The sequence below is a fragment of the Gopherus flavomarginatus genome, chromosome 3 (assembly GCF_025201925.1).
Source record: "Gopherus flavomarginatus isolate rGopFla2 chromosome 3, rGopFla2.mat.asm, whole genome shotgun sequence".
NCBI classification, from domain to species: domain Eukaryota; kingdom Metazoa; phylum Chordata; order Testudines; family Testudinidae; genus Gopherus; species Gopherus flavomarginatus.
Window position 1 is genome coordinate 174,285,134 of NC_066619.1, and position 21,317 is coordinate 174,306,450.

General features: G+C 41.8%; 1 protein-coding gene across 3 annotated transcripts in view; it reads left to right on the forward strand.

The window, feature by feature from the left end:
* Positions 1 to 21,317, forward strand: part of PPA2 (inorganic pyrophosphatase 2) — a 456,033-nt gene that overhangs the window by 364,686 nt on the left and 70,030 nt on the right. For 2 of the 3 annotated variants that reach the window (XR_007773249.1, XR_007773247.1), the window contains exons 15-16: positions 3,863 to 3,929; positions 19,522 to 19,611. The gene's annotated coding sequence lies outside the window, so the exon portion shown is untranslated. The remainder of the gene's footprint in view (positions 1 to 3,862; positions 3,930 to 19,521; positions 19,612 to 21,317) is intronic. The other variant, XR_007773248.1, reaches the window with a different exon arrangement.

Sequence of the window (21,317 nt, forward strand, 5' to 3'; positions counted from 1 at the left end):
ACAGAGCACAGCAACAGAAATGGCTACTTTTCAATGGTTATGCAAGCATTGGTGGCTCACTGGGGATGCTTCATCAACATTGGCCAGTTAGGGAAGGTGCCTGATGTTCACATCTTTAAGAACACAGAACTGTTCAGAAAGCTGCAAGCAGGGATTTTTGTTCTTGACTAGTGAATTATCATTAGGAATATTGAAATACCAATAGTGATCCTGGGGACCCAGCCTACCCCTTACATCATGAAGCCATAGACTGGCCACCTCGACTGCACTAAGGTGAGAGTTCCTTGACAGCACTAAGGAACGATTCAGCAGGTGCAGCATGACAGTTGAATGTGCTTTAATTTTGCCCTTAGAAATGACTGCTCCCCTTAGAGAAGAGAGTGGTTAATTGATTCTTCACAGCTTTGTTCAAATATGGTAACAGTTTGTACTGTGCACAAGCCCACTGGGAGAGAGAATTCTCCTTAATAAAATGGATATATTTAGCAATGGAGATTCTCTTTATGAAAGAGAATTTCCCTTATAAAATAATTAATATTTAAGCCTACTTATTTATCCATGACCTCTGCACAATGTAAATTTCCGTTATTTATCTTGCCTTGTTTGCTACATTTAAAGCGATTGCTATAGGTCATGATAAAAGAGCTTGTTGGCTAGAAAACCCAAAGATATATGACAGCTGCTAGAGTGGTGAAAGTTTACCACTGGATACCACACAGGGATTGCTTTCTTCTTTTTAATATTTACAACTCATTTGAAAGAGAAAAGCAACAGCACAATGCTAACATTTTTCCAGTTAAATGAAAGATGATGATAAAGTGAATGATGAGGAACAGGGGAACATGATGTAGAGATAGGTGGAGCTAGTAGAGCCTGGTGTCAGATCCAGCGAGTGACAAAAGCACACTTTAGACCTAGCCAATATAAGAAGTCTGCTAGCAACAAATATATATTAAGATTGAGAGTATATGAATAGAACCATGCTACAGGGGAAAAAGGCTTAGGAGGAGATCACAGTGAAACAAGCCTCAACTCCAGTCAGCGTACACAGGATTTGTTACGAGGGGAGGCTAAAATGTTTGCACATTATTGCTGAGGCACAGTCTTTCTTGAATTTCCCATGGGGGATATATGGCTCCACACCTCCTACTCAGGCCAGTGGCTAAATGCCAGAATTTGACCTTTCAGGTACAAAGATAACTGCTTAACTTACATTTCTGCCTCATGGAGCTAAAGTGGAGTTTCCCATTGAAAACAAGAGGAAGGTGCTTAAAAATTGATGGCCTGAGGTGTCCTTCTGTATTGTGGAAATGTTTTCCCTAGTCAATGGATTACAAAAAGTTAAGGAAATGAAAATGAATTTAAAGAGATAATTTGTTGAGGTAGGGGGCGTGTGGTGGTGGAAAGCAACTCTGTAACACACCTGAGATTAATGGTCTCTAGCAAAATCTCTAGAGAAAAGAGATTCAAATACAACGGCTTGTGAGACTGAAAGTAGGAGAAAATAAAGAAACCAACACTGACTAGAGAATTTTCTTGAGTTCCCAGAGAAAAGGGGAAGGAAGAAGAGCTTCTCTTCATCTTCTGAGTCTACATTTGTTTAGGGAAAAACAACTGTACAGTCAAATGAGAAACTTAACAGTGAGGGGAAAAGTTCTGATTACAGGCAGGTGACAGCTTGAAACTTCCTGCTGAATTAAAGCTGATCCATACAGATGAATAACAGATGCAAGGGCAATGTGACTATAAGATGGTACATTTTCTCTAAAACCCAAGCTGATGGGATTTTATCTAAAGATAAAATGGAAGGAATTCCCTGTGCAAGATCAGTCTGAAAGGTGCTCAGAGAGAGAGCAGCTGCCTATATGCTCAGGTGGCTAATAGAAGGGTACGGTTCTATTACACTGTATTATCTCACTGAAGAATCAAGTACGGCCTAAGGTTTAATGGGGACAGTGTCCATATATGACTTGAACTGAAAAAATAAAAGTTCTTTGTTATAAATCATTTCTTTATAAGCATCTAAATCCCTGTCCAAACTAAAACACTAACAAAACAAAACAAATATAGTACTTAAAAATCCCTCAGGTTGCTTTAACACAACCTTTAGATGTCTCGATCAGTCTTTTAGGCAAGTCCTTGTCTGTAACAGACTGTTCAGTCTCATAGTCAATAAGAAAATCAATTTGTGAATTGTTTTCAGTTTTTCAAGTGTGTCTGCTCTCACTTCACTTGTCTCTGCCAACTCCTAAGTCTTGAGTAGATGCTTATGACTCTTTCATAAGATTTTGCCTTTATCAGAGGTTACTGACTATGAATGAGATGACTCTTCTTTGGTCACTCTAGCTGGCCAGTGCCCATCTTGCCAAATTCTCACCATCCCTGGAACTGATAGCCAACTGCGACAAAACATCATCGTCAGCAATGAAGACCAGAAGAAGATCATCCTGGTGGATGTCACAGTGCCCTTTGAGAACAGGACCCAGGTCTTCCATGATGCCTGAGCTCGAAAGGTGGAGAAATACGCTCCTCCGGCCAACACTTTGAGAACTAAGGGTTACCAGGTTCAGACAGATGTGCTGATCTTTGGATCATGGGACCCCAGTAACGAACGAGTGTTGAGAGAATGCAGAATTGGTCAGTGCTACGCTTGGCTGATGCGGCAACTCATGGAGTTGGACGCCATCAAGTGGTCAAGGGACATCTACATAGAACACATCACCAGACATCAGCGATATCAGGAGGGATGGGCTGGAGTGCCGATGAGAAGCATAGTGGGGAAAGTAACTGAAATAATTTCCTCATGGATTGTATTTTCCAAATGGACAATCTACCCTAAATGCTCAATTACTGAGGGACAATCTACACTCATCCCTATATTTGCTTTCTACAACCAACTCTCTGTACAACTTTTCATGAGTGATGTACCCGAGTATTCGGATTCTAATATCTAAAGCGTATTGTTAAATTTATTCACCTTATTTGGATTATTGCTGATTTATGCACTATATGTATCTTATGATTTTTTAAAACATTGTGGATAATCTAAGCACTATACCCAGATGTACAGACACTCTTTTCTTAACTTGTGTACTATATAATTTTTTTTAACAATAGCTTTAATTCATTTTTTAATTCCTTTAAATAGTTTAGGAGCTCAGTTGTGGTGCTCACTATGTTCTGTGCTTCAGTAGCTGCCAGAAACCCATCAGAGCAACCTCATGTATGTAGCTAGATGTGGTGAAGTGGTGATGGGTTAACTGGGTTACCCAGCATATTATGAGATGGAGCAATGCTTTACCCTGTTGGGATTCCCTCTGAGACCTTTTCCACTTGGCTTACCCAGAACACCTCATCCGGTTCTGAGAGAACACTTTATTCAGTTCTCTGAAATCCAAGAAATCAATTAAACTCCAGACTCATCACTGAAGATTCTTGATTGGCATACAATCAAACTGAAGTTGAGTTGATCAAGCTCAAGTGTAAGGGGTGGATACAGGGTATAATACACATCCAACACACACAAATCATGAATCAGCTCATGTATACACTTACAAAATATTAACTGTTAGTATTAAGTGTATCACACACTTTATGATTTGTCTATTAATTTTTGTAACCAATCCTATGAACTATCCATGAGCTGCAAAATATGGTAGTAAGCAAAGCTGCAGCAGCAAGCTAATTACACTTTACTCATCTTACCACTTCTATATCTACTAGCTACATGTTATTTACAAGGCCACTTATAACTTTATGCTTTGTCTCTTGTTAACCTGTTTCTCAACTTCTCTTCCTTACTTCTTCATGCATTGTTCATATGAGGTCTACACATCCCTCTCTAACTTCCTGTTTGATTCAGTGGAAGGTGCACCCGTACTGTTTGTGATGCAGCTGAATAAAGCAGCAAGTCCCCAGTCTTCAGTCCTGTGAGTAGGCTTTATTATCATTGTTCTTATTTTTGCACTGAGTGGTTCTTTTTAAAACTAGGGCTGGCATATTTGTGTCTGTTTAGTATAAACATGGTTATTTGGGACCCAACTATGTTCCTGTGGTTTCCTCATATTGTGGTTTGTTGTGTAAAGAGCAAAAGACACAATATCCAGCTGCAATTCAAGATGCCTTGTTATTTGCCTTTGCTGTGGTGTGCCCTCTCCCTTTGGACGCTTATCTCAGACAACTTCATCTGACTCTTGAAGAGCACATTCGTTTCCCCCAAAAGGTGTTTTTAATAAGATCACTGTTTGACCTGTAGTCAGTACCTTCCCCACCTCTTTTTTCTTCCCTTCTATATTCCCTCACATTTGTTTGGAATTTTAATAATAGGGTGATTATGTTTCATTCTTTATTAAAATATTTTACTACACTTTAAGAGAACTGAATAATTCCACAGGAAGGTGGTGATAGAGATGTTGTGAGGAGGATTGGCGGCGGGGAGTGATACTCTAGAAAAATAGTAAATCCTGATGGGGAGTGCCACAGTTCAGTGATTTTTCTAATCTGCTCTTCAAAGAAAAGGGTGCTAGGAAATCACACAGTTTGCAGTAGGTCTTCAAAAACCTTATAGTTTGGGGAGTGGGGTGAATGGTCTAGGATGAAACAATGGAATGAACTCCTACATGCAGCTCTACATACAGATAGGCACTTTTGTGGAGCAAGAGGATGAAGGATTCAGTAACAAAGCAGAAAGAAGCAGCCATGTTTTTAAGAACAGACTATATAAACAGCTGTCAGGGAAGGTCTAGGTTTAGCTGGTCTTGTCTCAGTTCAGGGGGCTGGACTTGACTTACTGAGGTCCCTTCCAGTCCTACATTTCTACGATTTGGTGTTTGTGCTAAGTGGCACTCTCCAGACCAGCTAACTGTTAGGAAATTATGCAAAGGGTATTGTACTTTGTCAAAGTAGTGTAACTAGTGTGGGTTTTACAGGTCATCATCCTGTGGGAAAGTAGAAAGTGAGCTTGACAGCAAAAGTGGCATGTTTTTAGGCAAGAACCCTACAAAGGCAGATTGAGAAACAGACTGCTACAGAACTTACGAACATGAGTCAGGAAACCCAGGGCCCAATTCTCTATTGCTCTGCACATTGTGCAGTCATTTAAAGTGCAAAGTGGGTGTAAAATGCTACCAGATCAGAATGGTAGATAATTTTCATGTTTTTCCACTCACTCTGCATGGGTGACTGCAGAAGGTTCTGGATAATGGAGAATCAAGCTGCTGAGTTCTATTTCTGATCCTGCACTTGACATCCTATATGATCTTGGGCAATTCACTTAAGCTTTCTATGCTCTGTTTCCCCATTTGTCTCTTGGTAGTCCATCGATCCGATGATGACAAATCTGTGCAGATCATCTATTTGTTGGTCTCATGGTGTGCCCTCTGATTACTGTACAAGCCAATTCTAGAGGTGCACATTTTGCTGCAGATGGCGCATGGGAAGTTCGCAGTTAGTGGATTGTGCGTTGCTGATGCTCTGTGACGTTGTTCGCGTGCCTCTTGTAGACGCCGGCAGTGGTCTTCCTCAAAGGCGATGCAGATATTTCTAACTGTTGCACGCCACTGTGTTCTATCGCTTGCGGCGTCCTCAAGGTCCCTAGGTTTGATACTGCTGTACTGCAGATTGGCTTTGATGGTGTCCTTGTAATGTTTCAGTGGATGACCTATATGCCGGATGCCCTGGGAGAGCTCACCATATAGAAGCTGGCGGGAGATTCTGTTGGCATCCATGAGGTTGACATGACCGGTCCAACGTAGCTGTGACTTCATGATCATCATTTCGATGCTTGTCACCTGGGCTTTCTTGAGGATCTCGAGATTGGGCACTTTGTCTTGCCAGTGGATCTTCATGATGTTGCAGAGGCAGTGCATATGAAATGCTTCAAGCTGCTTGATGTGACACCTATATAGTGTCCATGTTTCGTGCCCGTACAAAAGAGATGAGAGAACAACAGCTCTGTACACAAGCAGTTTTGTTGACATCCGGATGTTGTGGTGGTTTAAAACTTTGACACGCAGACAGCCAAGTGCCTGGCTTGTTTTGGATATTCGTGCGTTGATCTCATTATCCAGTGATCCATCATTTGATATGGCACTACCCAGGTATTTAAAGTTCTTCACTACTTTAAGATGAGTGCCGTCAATGGAGATACTCGGGACAGAAGCATTTGATCCAGGTGCAGGTTGATGAAAAAATTCTGTCTTTCCAAGGCTGATAGTTAGTCCGAAGAGTTGCGAGGCCTCAGCAAACTTGTTGACAATGTGCTGAAGATCATTTTCAGTGTGAGCCATGAGGGCATAGTTGTCGGCAAAGAGTGCCTCAAGAAGGAGTTTCTGCATTGTCTTAGTCTTTGCATTCAGGCGATGGAGGTCAAAAAGTGAACCATCGTGCCGGTATTTCAGGTATATACCTCGGTCCAGATCTTTCTTTGCATGGTTAAGGAGGCATGCAAAGAACAGGTTAAATAGGACAGGAGCGAGAACACATCCTTGTTTCACGCCATTGGTGATGTTGAAGGGGGCTGATGTGGCTACATCAGACAATACTTTGCCTGTAATGCTGTCATGAAAAAGGTGTATAATCTGGACACATTTTCTTGGGCAGCCAAGTCGTGTTAGAATGGTCCAAAGGGCTTCCCTGTTGATGGTATCAAACGCCTTTGCCAGATCTATGAAGACAGCATACAGGTGCATATTCTGTTCAATGCACTTGTCTTGTATTTGTCTGACAGCAAACACCATGTCGACTGTGCTCCAGCCAGGTCAGAAACCACATTGACTTTCAGGTAGATTTGCCTCGGAAATACTGTCTATTAGGCGGTTTAAGATGATGCGGGTGATGATCTTCCCACCAACGGAGAGGAGGGATATGCCTCTATAGTTTCCACATTCTGCTTTGCTGCCCTTGTTCTTGAAAAGAGAGACAATAGTAGTATCGCGGAGGTCCTATGGTATGTTTTCATCCTCCCAGATGCTGATGATCACGCTATGGAGCGCTGCTAGTGCTGCTGGACCTGCTGCTTTGTATATCTCTGCTGGTATCCCATCTTTTCCAGGGGCTTTTCCTGAACTCATCTGGCTAACAGCTTTCTTAATCTCATCTCTAGTGGGCAGAAAGTCAAGATCTGTCAGAGCAGGTTGTTGTGGAATTTCATTGAGGACGTTATTATTCACGGTTGATGGTCTATTGAGAAGGTCGCTAAACTGTTCTCACCATCTTTCGTTGATGCCTTCTTTATCTTTAATCAGCGTTGTGTTGTCTGATGAGAGCAGTGGGGAGGTCCTTGGTTTAGAAGGTCCATAGACAGTCTTAATAGCACTGAAGAACATCTTTAAGTTGTGGGTCTCAGCACAGTGCTCAATTTCTTTGGCTTTGCTCTCCCACCAGTTGTCTTGTATCTGACGAAGGTCTTTCTGTGTTTTGCTCTGAAGGAACTTGAAATGGTCCTGTTCAGAGACTGAGGAGGGGTCATTCTGCCGTTCGATAAAGGCTTTTCTCTTTACTTCCAGTGCTGAGCATATTTCTTCTTGGTTCTCATCAAACCAATCCTGATGTGTTCTTTTCTTTGGTCCACGAGATGTTATTGTTGTGTCAGTCACTATCTGCTTGAACTGGTCCCACTTTCAGTTACAGTACCAATCAATTGTCCATGGGATGTCACTTTGTTATCAAGACTCCTCTGGAAATTGTTGAAACACTGAGCATCCTTCAGTTTGGCTATGTTGAAAGCAGGTCGCACATGCTTAGGGTGTTTGTGCCGAGAGGCAGCGATGTGAAGTTGAAGAGACATCCTGACTAATCTGTGATCTGTCCAGCACTCTGCGCCTCGCATTACTCTGGTGATTATTACGTCTCGGATATCTCGCCTTCTGACAGTGGCATAATCTATCAGATGCCACTGTTTGGACCTAGGGTGCATCCACGTTGTTTTGTATTTGTCCGCTTGTTGGAACAGAGTGTTGGTAATGGTCAGGTTATTTTCAGAACAAAGGCTCAAAAAGAGTAGTCCATTGCTGTTCATTTTGCCTACACCATGTGGCCCGGTTACTCCTTTCCAGTTCTCGCTGTCAGCCCCAACTCGGGCATTGAAATCTCCAAGTAGGAGTAGTTTGTCTGTTACAGGTGTGGCCTTGATCAATGTGTCAAGATCTTCATAGTATTGTTCCTTTGAGTTGTCAGAGCATGTTAGAGTGGGTGCATATGCACTGATGATGGTGGCATGACGTTTGGCATTTAGCGGGAAGCATAGTTTCAGCAATCTTTCATTGATATCCACTGGTAGGTCTGAGAGTTGATGCATCAATAAGGTTTTTATTGCCAGACCAACTCCATGTATTCTGTCCTCTGTCTCAGTCTTACCCTTCCAGCAGAAGGTGTAACCACATCTTGGTTCACTCAAGGAACCTTCCCCAGGCAATCTTGTTTCACTTAATGCCGCTATATTGATGTTGTAGTGTCTAGTTCTCGAGCAATGAGAGCTGTCCTTCTCTCAGGTCTTGCAACAGCTTCTCGATTCATGAGGGTACGAACATTGCATACACCAATGGTAAGTTTCCTCAAATTTTTCTTTTGATTTCGGCCGCAGGTTGGGTTAAACTGCCAGCCGCGGCTTGCTGGCCAGTTGTTGTAGGGCAGGCAATTTTTAGGCCTCCTTTTCTAGGCCCCTCCCTTACGAAGGTGAGCAGGCTGAAGAGAGCTGCTCAGACGCCTGGGATGCTGCCGGGCAACTCTGCTGCCCCAGGTACAGAGCTGGATGACCACCTATCCACAGGCCGCCTGCGTACAGGATTGGGACTACGACTACCAGTGGTAACCTCCACCTGTCGCATTGCCCCTCCCCCATCGCCACAGGACTTGGGTGGTATGATGATGATGTTTGATGATTTGCACAGGACCTGTGCGTGAAAGCTTTTTAAGTGGTAGAGCCGTTGCACGGGAGCAATTCCACTCTCTTGACTTTAGAAGCCAGACACCAATGGTGCGAAAAATCATCACGACTGGTAACTTCTTTGGTTGTAGTGGATGGCCTTGATGTCTTTCGTGCCTTGTCAAGCCCTTTGCTATCCACAAAGCATTGCAGAACCGCCTTCTTGGCCATTGGATCTTAGTGATCTCTTTCACCCAGTCCGCTGGAGCTGACGTTGCATGCAGAGTAGGCATATCCCTAATTCACTGAGGGTTTGAGTCCCATCAGTTACAGTCACCTGGTTTAACTGGCCTGTTGAAGCCGTTGCCCGGCATGTGGCCACTGCGCATGCTGCAGCTACTTGGAGCCATAAGTGAGAGCTGAGTGACAGGTGGGGACCAAAGTGGACGGACCACCCCCGAAGGGGTACAACAAGTCCCCCCATCAGAGGTACTACTCCTCCCTGGGCACCCCATACACCCCTCCCCATTTGTAATATGCCTTCCCAAATTGCAAAGCTCAGGTTTTGATCCAAAAATGGAAATGGAGACAATTCAATTTCTGCAAAATCATTAAAATGGTTTAGTTTTTGTTTCAGTGCAGAAAGAAACCAAATTTCAAAACATCTGAAGCTGCCATGAAGTGGAATTGTTGTCCTCCTAGTGATAATAAAATACTTAGTGCTGCTGGAACACTTTTCACCTGTAAAAATCAGGGCACTTAAGCTAGTGTTATATTTTCCCCCCTCCCCATTTGTAATAGGCGATAATATCACACTAGCTTTAAGTGCCCTGGTTTTTACAGGTGAAAAGTGTTCCAGCAGCACTAAGTATTTTATTATCACTAGGAGGACAACAATTCCACTTTATGGCAGCTTTTAACGATTTTGCAAGAAATTGAATTGTCTCCATTTCCATTTTTGGATTAAAACCTAAGCTTTGCAATTTGGGAAGGCATATGTAGCCAGGTGCCTAAGGTACTGGCTAGGGATATAGGAGGCACAGCTTCAAGTCCCTCTTCTCCTTGATTCAGAGTTGAAATTTTCTTTCCAGATCATTCTCAATCAGCCAGAGAAGGTCCTCCCCTATCCCAGGTCCCTACCCTGGAGCAAAGCTACAGAGTGTGAGAGCATCGCTTGCTCTCTGGAACTGTGGCCAAGGAAAATGTCATAGAAACTGATATGTTTCTGCAAAACATTTTGTCTTTGATGAAACAGCATATTTCAACAAAATGAAAAGTCATTGAAATTGTTCTGACCAGCTCTGTGGCAAGAGACCAGAGCAGAGGATCAGATAAGTCGCTGCCACGTTTAATTTCTATGAATGAAACACATAGAGGAGCAGCCTTGGATAATGCACCATTCATAATTCAGACTAAGTTCTAGACCAGTCATTGTTCATCATACAGCACGGAGCCAAAGATTTTGTTACTGAGAGCATAGCAGCTGATGCTAATTTAGATTTACAGCCAAAGACAATGGCTAGCTTCAGGCCCTAGGCAACCCAAAGAAAGCACCAGTGACTGCACTGGCATTCTGGAAGAACAATTCAGTAATAACTCTTGAGACACAGGAGCTGTCAGTCCTGATATATTTATTACTATTTGTTATTGTTTTTGTGGTTTATGGCCCCCTCCCTTAATTTTTGGACTGTCTTTCTGCCAATGTATTTTGAAAATATTCTCACACGTTGTCTGGTCTCCTCCGGAAAGAAGTGCTAAATTGGAATTAACAATTCTTCTATATTTGAAAAACAGTGTTGATGCTTTTCCTGCTGTTAAGCAACAGACAATAGAGGCTGATCTGTCATTATTTACCTTGTGTGCTCTAATTACACTGCAACGCACAGGACACACATACAGAGTAAGTTAATCTGTTGAGGGGACTGGGGTGGGACAGGAAAATGCAGGAAAGAGGAGTGCTGAACCAGCCACCCAGGCACAATGGCTGTAGGTACTAAGGACTTGCAGTTTGTTTGACTTCAGCTTTCATTGTGGGTCCTTAGCCAATCAGAGCAACAGGAGATAAATCCACAACAGATCCTCAGCTGCTGTCAATTGTACCCTGATTTATGGCAGCTGAGAATGTGGCTCATTGTTCTTAATGAATACCTCTACAAAATAGAGCAGTTGGCTTTGTTGGCTAAGTTGTATGCAGGATTGGTACTTTTCCTCAGTCTATACAAGAATATGCTTGAATTTATAAACTTCAGTGTATGTGTTTGCTTTAAGTATGTGGTGTTTCTGATAGGATCTTTTTAGGGAAATCTCCCTTTCTCCTCTTGTTTTATACCCATCATCCTTCACAAACTTCTGCTTCAATCAACTTTCTTCCATCTGGAGATGAAGTTCCTTTTGAAGCCCTGCAGATTAATCTAATGGAGTTACTAGAGGCACATGCCACCCCACCAGAGCTCAGCTTCCTGCTTGTGCACCCAGTCTCTGACAGTCTGGGGTGCAGAAAGGTAGACCCAGAAACAAATCTTTGTGTAGCAGGTCTGGAGCGACAGAACTGGGAGAAAGGAGAGGGCTTGTGGGGAAGATAAAGAGATTTTGTTGTGGTTTTTGTTAAAACTAAAAATTGGAAATGTTGGTTTTCGGCAACCAAAAGCCAAAACATTTCCACTCATATCTTCTATTTTTCAGTTGTCAGAAGTAAACATTTTCCAGTTTTTTTGGGCTGAAATTATTGGTTTTCCCAGTTGCAACGATTCTTTCTCTCCGTTTTCTTTTGAAGGCAACATTTACATTGAAATTTGTTCCTAGGCCCAAAAAACATTTCTCAACCAACCAGCTGTACTGAGGACTAAGCTATGCCATTCAGGCACAACTCATTATTGGGGGGCAGTGTGGAGTCACATTGCAATGGGGGATCTTGGGGAGGGATTTCACTTGGGAAAAATACAATTCCTTCCTGAACATGTCTGGTGCACAAAAGGATTGTGCACTATTTTTTTTTTTTTTTGGTCTCCCTCTGAAACCACTGCTTACCCCAGTCCCTTAAAATAATCAGTTGTCCTAGTCTGAACAATGCTGTACAGACCCAAGCCACAGATTTAATGGTGAGCTCCCAGAATAGGATACAGCTGCTCTATCTGCAGTGCAGACATCGGTAATGTGCACCTTTCATCCTCAGACAGTGCTCAGTAAAAGCACACTTGTATTTTTTATAATGCTCAGCAACTGTTTGCTAAGTCTGGTCTATAGCAACGAGTTTCTATAAAGCAGCTGAACAGAAACCTTTTGTCACTCTCATTCTGCTATTTTTAGCAATATTTAGTCTGCACTAAATCTTAACAAATCGTCAAGGTTTATTTCACCTTCCAGAACAATGCACTATGATAGACAAGATAAAGATTTCTGGGAACCATCCCACACAGAAAATTGGTCCTATTTTGTGTGCACAATTTAGGGACTCATATTTTTCTTTTCATTTTTTTAAGGTAAATCAGGAAGTGAAATATGTATTTTTTTAAAATACAGTCTTTGCAGATATAGCAAATTCATTGACAGTTTCCCCTAGTTTTAAATAGAAAGTGTTGCTCTCTGCATATCAATGCCAGCACAAATCAACACAAACAATTAAGTCATTAGCAAAGACTGTGAACACCAGTAGTCCTAATATTAAGCCTTCTGGTGCTCTCCCTGGAATTGTTTGACTTGATTGCATCCTGTTACATTTACAATCTGTTTTCTGTTATTGGCAGATAGGCTGACAGCCATTTAAATTCTTATTCAGAAAAATCCAAGAACACCCACCTTTTGCTCTCAGAAGGATGAGTCACTGAAATCAGTGACTGATGCAGGGCATTAAAGATAAGGGTCCATTTCTGCGAGGTGCTGAGTACCCTTAACTGAAGACAACACCTCACAGAATCAGGCCATTAACTATTATGAATGAATAGCCTAATAGAACAGCCTGGGAGAGATGATGACTCTCTTTCTGCACAGTGAAGTGCTATCTGCTCCATCCATTAAAATGGAGCAGATTGTTCCTTGTGGATGCTCACCAGGCCTGTATGTGTGAGACTGTCCCAAACAAGGAGAAGCAGGAATGAGTAGTTCCTGTGCTTCCTGAAGAACACACTGTTATTGCAAGTAGCCCCAGTGCAGCCATTCAAGGTGTGGGGAGGGAGAGAAGGAAGTTTCTTACTTGTCTTCCTGCCCCTCTGTGGCCATGAAAACTCACAATCAGGGTTTTAGAGTCCGAGAGAAAGAGAGGTTCATGTTTCCATGCAGTGGAGATTTCAGTCCTTGCTTGTAGACAAATCCAGTATCAGGTGAGAAAAGCAATTGAAAGAATAGGTAGTTTTAACATGTATGGAGAGTTCCTAACTATCCAAACAGTCTTTAATTCCTCACTTCACTCTGATGATCCACTTGACATAAAACAAACAAAGCCGATAACAACCAAGAATGTTCTATTCTTGAGCTGACTCCTTAGACAGATTGAGACACGTCCAAGATGCAGGATAAGTCTAATATACCCTTTAGAGCTGGTAACACAAAACAAACTCTACTAACTAGACTTAATATTTCTTCAGTTAAATCTTATCAACCAAAGTGCTCATTTTAACAGTGATTGCTTTGGATTCTTGCATTTGGTGAGATGCGTTTTAAGATCATTCTAATAGTGCACTGGATTGTGATGCCCCATAAATATGTTCAAGTGGTTCCTTTTTTACCTGTGTGTTTCAGTTGCCTTTGGAGCACTCTCCCTTTCTCTGCATCCAAGGAAGGCCTACACTGGGGTTGGGTAAGGAGTAGATGGGCTGGGCCAGGACTAGGGAGATGCAAATTATACTCACATTAACTCTACCTGTGGGAGTGGGGTTTGGGAAGGAGTTCCTACAGGAAGCAGTAATCAGGAGCTTGGGTCTGTTGGAATCACCCTGTTGTGGAGGTGGAGAGAGAACTGGAGTCTTGTAGTACAAGACAGTCACACAGATGGATTTGTACTGGTGGAAGATCTGCTTGGATCCACACACCTACATGGTCATTCTGTGGAGTGCTGGGATGGGGCAGGATCCTGTCCTGTTGTGCTGACTGTGGTAAAGTGGTTTTAAGGGGTTAACTGGCTTACTTGGAGTATAACGAGTTGGAGCCAAGCTCTACCCTGCCTTACTTCCTGTTCAGTTAGTGGCTGTTTCCCTCCCTACTCTGTTTGTCATGTAATTGAATAAAGAAGCATGTTCCCAGCCTGCAGTACTGTAAGTTTTGTGCATTGAGTGGTCCCTTTACAAAATGGACAGAATTCTCTGGAGGGAACCCTACTGAATTTTTCTCACCAGCAGCCCTGCCAGAGGGCAGTCTGACCCAACAACTTTGTACCAAGTCCTGTTTCCACTGAAGTCATGATAAAAACCACCACTGACTTGAACAAGTTCAATATTTGGCCTACAGTCAGTGTAGCCGGCTGATTTGGAATTAGGTTCTTCTTTCTTTTCCTTGAGGGGTTTTTCAACACCTTGTTACTCTGTTGTGCATGTTGCTAACCCCATTTTGTTTCTCTCAGTATGGGTTATGTAAGAGCAACGCTTTCAGGCACAATATACTTTTAGATTAGTATTACTCTACTAATACAGGGAATGAAGGATTTAACAGTGTTTACCACAATTGTGTTTAGATAGTTCCAAAACCAGGAGTCACCATTTGCTATGGCCAATTGCCTTTGAGTCTGGAAAAGATTGACAAAAAATTATGACCTTTCTTAAATCTGTGCAGTCCCACTAATGTGGGTGTAGGTGTAATTGAGGGCTGGATTTAGTCCCAAATGTTTACTTCAGCATACAGTATATGAAGGAGAGTATGAAGAGCCTTTGGATATTGTTCTGTCTTAATCTGCTCTGTGTTTCAAGAAAAAGCAAAGTTTGAAAGAATAAATGTCAGGCTTGCTTATTGATACTTATTCTTTCTGCGGCTAGACTAGTAACTAACTGTTAAACAAATGAATGTGTGTCTTGTTCAGCCTATCAGAACTGATCACAATTGTGTTAAACACTTTTAAATCCTTCACTCCCTATATAACCAGTAGAAGTTAGAAGTTCCCCTAGTTATAGCTGCAGACAATTCTCCCTTTTATATGTTTGAACAATGATATGCCAGACAATTGGCATTTGGACAAATGTTGTGGCTCATGTTTCATCTTGCATATCTCATGCTTGAGAAGCAGCCAAGAGAGATGAGCGAGTATCAGCGAGGGCTAAGAGTACAGCTGGGAAAGCCTCAGGAGCACTAGGGGACAGAAGTGGCACAGAGAACAGGTGGGAGGTGCTGACAGTAACAGTGAAGGCCAGTTGTTCAACTAGGAGAGTGGTGGAGCTCTCGGAAACCTTCCAAAATCTTTCAAACTAAATCTATTCTTCCTCCAAACTTTCATTTTACAGAAAATGAACTTGAGCCCGCTCCTGTTCAAATGAATGGCAATTTTGTCATTGGCTTCAGTAGGAGCAGTATCAAGTTAATATGCAATTATGTTCTGAAAAATAATTTTGATTTATGTTATTAATTGTATATGGGTGTATTAACTTACCCAAACAGTATTCATTATGCAATAGTTTATGTTCCTTGATAACTTTTAGATATGACTACCAGTATTATTGCATGATCCAGGTCTGCCTAAGCCTGTTGTATGCTTCAGGTATTTGTTACACACAGTCTTCTGACATTCTCTTTAGATTTGTACAAGCTAGATCCTGAGTGTGTATGGATCTCAAATGATATTATTATTATAGCACAAAAACTGAGCTAAGGACATTGTACAAAAGTGTAGACAATCCCTGTCCACAAGTGCTTATGATCTAAATATCCCCAAACTGTAGTCAGATCATTAACAGTAGGGAATGTGGCTGGGGATCTCAAACTTTTTCAAAGTGTGCATCATATTTTAAAAGAAGGTCTGAAAGATTTTGCACTTGCAGTGGCCATCGTCCCTGACATTAGATGTTTGGATAGGGCTATCAATCACAAGAACTGAACTCACTTGGATTGTGATGTGTGATACTTGTTATAGAATCCAAATAAAAAAAATTCATTTTCTCTTTTCATTCTATTTTCCATCTAAATTTTCCATTCCACCTTTTTCTTTCCCTTCCCTTCCTTGATATCTCCCTTAGTTTTGCTCTAGAGTAGTCTCAAGTGAGCTATCTCCAGGTCAGTTCCCCTCAAATGCTCTATGAATCATTTCAAAGAAAGAAAGATCTTAAAAATCGACACATGCCCTCTCCAATGAGTTACAAGTAGAGCTGCTTGGAAAATGGTCTTCTCTGTGGCAAATTTAGAAAGAATTGAATTTTTTTTTTCAAAAATTTCACAGATTTTTTTGTTTTTTGACAAGCATATGAAAAATGTTTAGTTTTTGAAAACCAAAAACCAGAAAAAGTATAAAGAACCAACAGTTTTCCATCAAAATGTTCATTTTGAAAGGCTGTCTTTTGTCATAAAGTTTTTGATATAGACTCATAGACTCATAGACTTTAGGGTCAGAAGGGACCAATGTGATCATCTAGTCTGACCTCCTGCACAAAGCAGGCCACAGAACCCCACCCATCCACTTCTATAACAAACCCATAACTTATGTCTGAGTTACTGAAGTCTTCAAATTGTGGTTTGAAGACCTCAAGCTGCAGAGAATCCATCAGCAAGTGACCCATGCCCCACGCTGCAGAGGAAGGCGAAAAACCTCCAGGGCCTCTGCCAATCTGCCCTGGAGGAAAATTCCTTCCCGACCCCAAATATGGCGATCAGCTAAACCCTGAGCATGTGGGCAAGACTCACCAGCCAGCACTCAGGAAAGAATTCTCTGCAGTAACTCAGATCCCATCCCATCCCACATCCCGTCACCGACCACTGGGCATACTTATCTGCTGGTAATCAAAGATCAGTTGCCAAAATTAAGCTATCCCATCATACCATCCCTTCCATAAACTTATCAAGCTTAGTCTTAAATATTGCTATCAAGTGTAGTTACAAAATTTGTTTGTGCATAGTAACCATGTAGAATTGATTATAGATTAAGATTTATAGGAAATGGTGTACATTTACCTACAGTACTACTACATGTATACCCTTTCAGACTAGGGTCTCAAAGTACTTGACAACCTTAAGCTTCACAATACTTCCACAAGGCAAATATTATTATGCCCATTTTACAAATGTGGAAAACTGCAGCCCTGAGAAGTGAAGTGCCTTGCTCAAGGTCACAAAGTGAGTCAGTGGCAGTGCCAGTATAAAATTCAGTTATGTGCTTTAACCATTAGACACTGCCCCCCCCTTTTCGAGTTGAACTAGATGGTGAAACTGGGAACAGAAATGTCCTGGGGTAAAATCTTCTGATTAGAAATATTGTTCTATTTAATTTGTTTTAACGAAACAAGCAAAATTTTCAATTCTTCCCACAGCCCCTAATCCTGATATTTGAACAGACTACACTTTCTATTACAATTTTGCAGCTGAACGAGTCCTTTGATTTCCTGTTTTCACCGTTTGTCTACTAATCAAGAGAAATCTGTGGTTAAAAAGCAATGTCGACAGAACAGATACCAAGACTAAAATATATCATTCTATTTCCAAAAAAGACTTCTACCCAAGCAAGCACTTTCTGTTAAAATAGAAGGAGTGTATCTGGAATAAGTGCATAGAGTGTAGTATCTGTGATTAATAAAATGTCTTATCTCCTTTGGCCAGTGCACATCTTGTAATTGGTTAGGAGCCAGGGTGACATTCACTAAGGCAAACAAGTGCATGGAAACAGGACAGATTTTGCACTTCACCAGAGAGATAGGCCTATCACACATCAATAACAGATGGTGCTCCAGTTGACTACAGGAAAAATATGACTCAGCTAATACAAAATGGGAAGTTCCAAGGCTGGATTTAAGCAAGGTTGCCTGCCAACTCTCACTCTTTTGCTAGTAATTCTCACTCTTTAAAAAAACAGAGGACATAAAGACTCAGAGATCTCACATGTAACCTAGCCAATAAGCCTTGCTGTTAATGATAGCTAGGAAGAAATTACAGATATTTACAGTGAACACGGTAGGGGCCTTGGTAGGAAAATTGTTATCCAAAACTGAGAGGGGAAACTGGAAAGGAAAGGAAAAGGAAAGGCTGCAGATTTACATGACTCTCTTCTTTAGGAAAGTAACAAGATGCAACAACATCCTGAAAGAAGCAGTTAAAATCCCTTAGCTGCCATAAATGAGGATTACAAAGAAAGAATGGATCAGCTATAAAAAGTGCAGTCACAGACAGACACTTTTGCCCTTCCAAAGAAAACTGTTTCAGGTCCTTGCTCAGCTCCCCTGAGCCCTGTACCTTTACCCCCTTTCTCTGAAGTTGTCAGCAGGACAGAAAATTCTCACAAGCAAGAAGAGTAAAATAATGGCAAGTCTTGAAAAGTCAGAAGGGCCTGATCCTCTTCCCTGTTCCATCCCATCTGTGCCACTGCAGATGCACAGAGGGGATAGTAAGATGGTTTCAATTGCAGCCTGGGTTTGTTTCCCTTTGTGAATGGGAATCCTTAGGTCAGGCAGAGCTTTGGCAAGGAAGGAATCCTTCACTAGTCATGAGGAACTTGAGGGAAGCATGGGAAAGAATATTTTTAAGTGAAGGCATCAAATTTGGGGTCTGCCAACCTGGACTATGGTCATTTAATCCTAATCCCTTGCATGCCCTATTTCGGCTCCCCAGACCTTGGATCTCACCACCTCTATTCTCCAACCCATATTCACCACCTTTCTTATCTTTCCCTCTTCTGTTATGGACAGAACTGGCCTGGCCTAACCCTGCTCCCCACCTAAATGCATTTCTCTTCCTTTGACCCTTATCCCTTTGCTGAAAAAGATTCCGCTAGTGTCTTCTTCATCATTTTACCTCTGCAGCTATCTCTGGCTGTGAGTCCCATGCAGAAGGCTTCAGATAGTATTTGTATACCTAGAGGCAAACCTTGTTCTTTATTACAGCTGGTTGGGGGGAAAAAGTCATATTTTTTAAATAAGAAGGGACATTTTCCTGCAAAAAAAATTGTGACAATGTTCCCGTTTTCCTACAGCTCTGTTCCTCAGAATTTGGGATCTGTGGTTTCTGTGGGACAGTTTGACAAACAGTTGGTGATGTGATGAAGTGGCTGAGCAGTGATCGGTCAACAGAGGGCAGTATGGTAAATCTGCTGGGGAGGAAGGGGCAGTGTATGTGTAATTCTGCTGCTACTTTTTTCCTCCTGCTCAGGATGGTGATAGGGTTACCAGCAGAAGAAAAATTAATGGCAATTCAGGGACAGCTGGGAGGAGTGATGCACAAAAGCAGGTTTGCTGGGGGCACTGAGAGGAACATGATGCTGAAGGCAGTTGACAGAGTGTGCACAGGGATCCACTAAGTGTTGGGCCCCATAGAGCATTAGCCCTGATATGGCCACACCACTAGCCTGAGCCATTGAACAACTGGCAGGCTATCAGGGACTGCATCAAGTTAAAGGCTGGCTGGGACCCTCGCTTACATTACATTAATCAAAGGTGAACTTTTATACATAATTTTGCAGCACAAATCCACTCTCTGGGCAAAGCTGTGTATTTTCTCAGCAAGTTGCAATTTTAACATTTAAAATTCCCTTTTCTTGCCTACAGCAGTGATTTTTACCTAATACTTCACGGAAAGATGACACCCTACCAACCATCACGTGCACTTTGGGCTGACTTTTAAGGTGTTTATTCAAGGTAAGCTCCCACTAATGTGTGGTGGATTTTTTGCCTGTGTTAGGACAGCAGGATAAAGCCATTGGTTTAGTTGGACTTTTATGTGAAAGACAAACTTCCTTCCTTCACTTTGCAAGTGATCATCACATGGTATAAAACATGAAAATGTTATTTTTTTCTACAAGGTATAAACAAGCTGTAATACGTAAATTACACATATTTTGATATTTACATGCTACTGTGGTAACAAATCTAGTGACCTCAATAACTTTTGCATTAGTTCCTAAAATGTGTGTCTTATTACTGAATCCATAAGCATTTTTTTTTAATATACAGCTCTTAAAAGAGTGTTTTTAAAGAGAAATTTATGCTAGTGAGAAGTTCTGACTTGACAGCTCTGGAGCCTAAAATGTTCTGTTTATCCACAAGACAGATACAGTGTGGACAGTGGGAGTGCAAGCTTCTCCACCCATATGCTTCTTTCCTATTCTGGGGGCCCCCTAAGAATCGAGTCAATCAATTGATGTCCATTCAGTAGTAGGTCTCTCTGAGGCTGCTAACTAGAGTGCCAGCAAGGCCAACTGTGATGGTTGGATACATGTCCAGTGTGAACTGGATTGAAACCATCAGTTCATTTAACATATGCAGCTGAATGCAGCCAAACACTACCAATCTGATCTAAGTCTCAACCAGTGGCCTGCAAATGAAATGCTCTGCCTCCTCTTACCATTCCTATGAACCACCCAGCTCAATCTCTCGACAGCTTTTGCCCTGATTCTGTCAAAGGACTTGTCTATACAGGGACACTCAGGCAATTTAAGACAAATCAACTAAAGCTATGAAATGAATGTGCATAATCTGAAACATTAAACCCTGGTGTGGATGGACTTACTCAGAAGTGAAGTAGCCTTCATTTGCTGTAGCTTAATCCTTCTTGGATTTACTGCCATGTCCTTGAGGTATTAAGCTACAGTGAACTAAGGCCACTTCTGAATGAAAGCATGCAGATGGGTGCATGCACATGCACACGTAATGTGCTCTCATTTATGCGCATTATTTTCACAGCTCTAATTGATTGGTCTTATCTTTCCTGAGTGTCCCTCAGTAGACAAGTCAGCATTGTCTTGTGTCAGAAGTTTCTGTGAAACTAATCAAGAGAGAGACAGAAGAACACTGTGTAGCTCAAAAACCTGTACCTTCCACCAAAAGAATTTGGTCTAGATAGTACCTCACCTACCCAGTCACTCTTATATTGTTTTGTCTCTCTCGTATCCTGGGACTAACACGGCTACAGCAACACTGCAAAAAACTAACCATTGGTATATTCTCATTCTGATTTGCTTGCCGTTGAAGCAGGTGCCAGATGATTCATCACTACAGTCATTATGACTTTCATTTACGGATTCTCAGGTTAGATAGCTTACTATTTTTTCATCTCTGGATGATTCATCTGAGTAAGTTGACACTACTATCAGAGGCTTCCGTCTCAGAACCATTATCTTCTGTAGTCTCCATCTAGGTGGTTCTAACTGCTCACTCTCTAATCTAGTTGCTCTTCTCTTGTGCTGCCCACAGATCTCTGATGAAGGAGATAGTCTTGGGCTTTTGTAACTCTGCTGTTCTCTCATATAGGGCTAGATTGTGACTTGGACTACATGGTCGTAGTGGGGAGCCAATCCTTATGTGGTTATCCAGATCCTGGGTCCAGGCCATTGCTTACTCCCTTC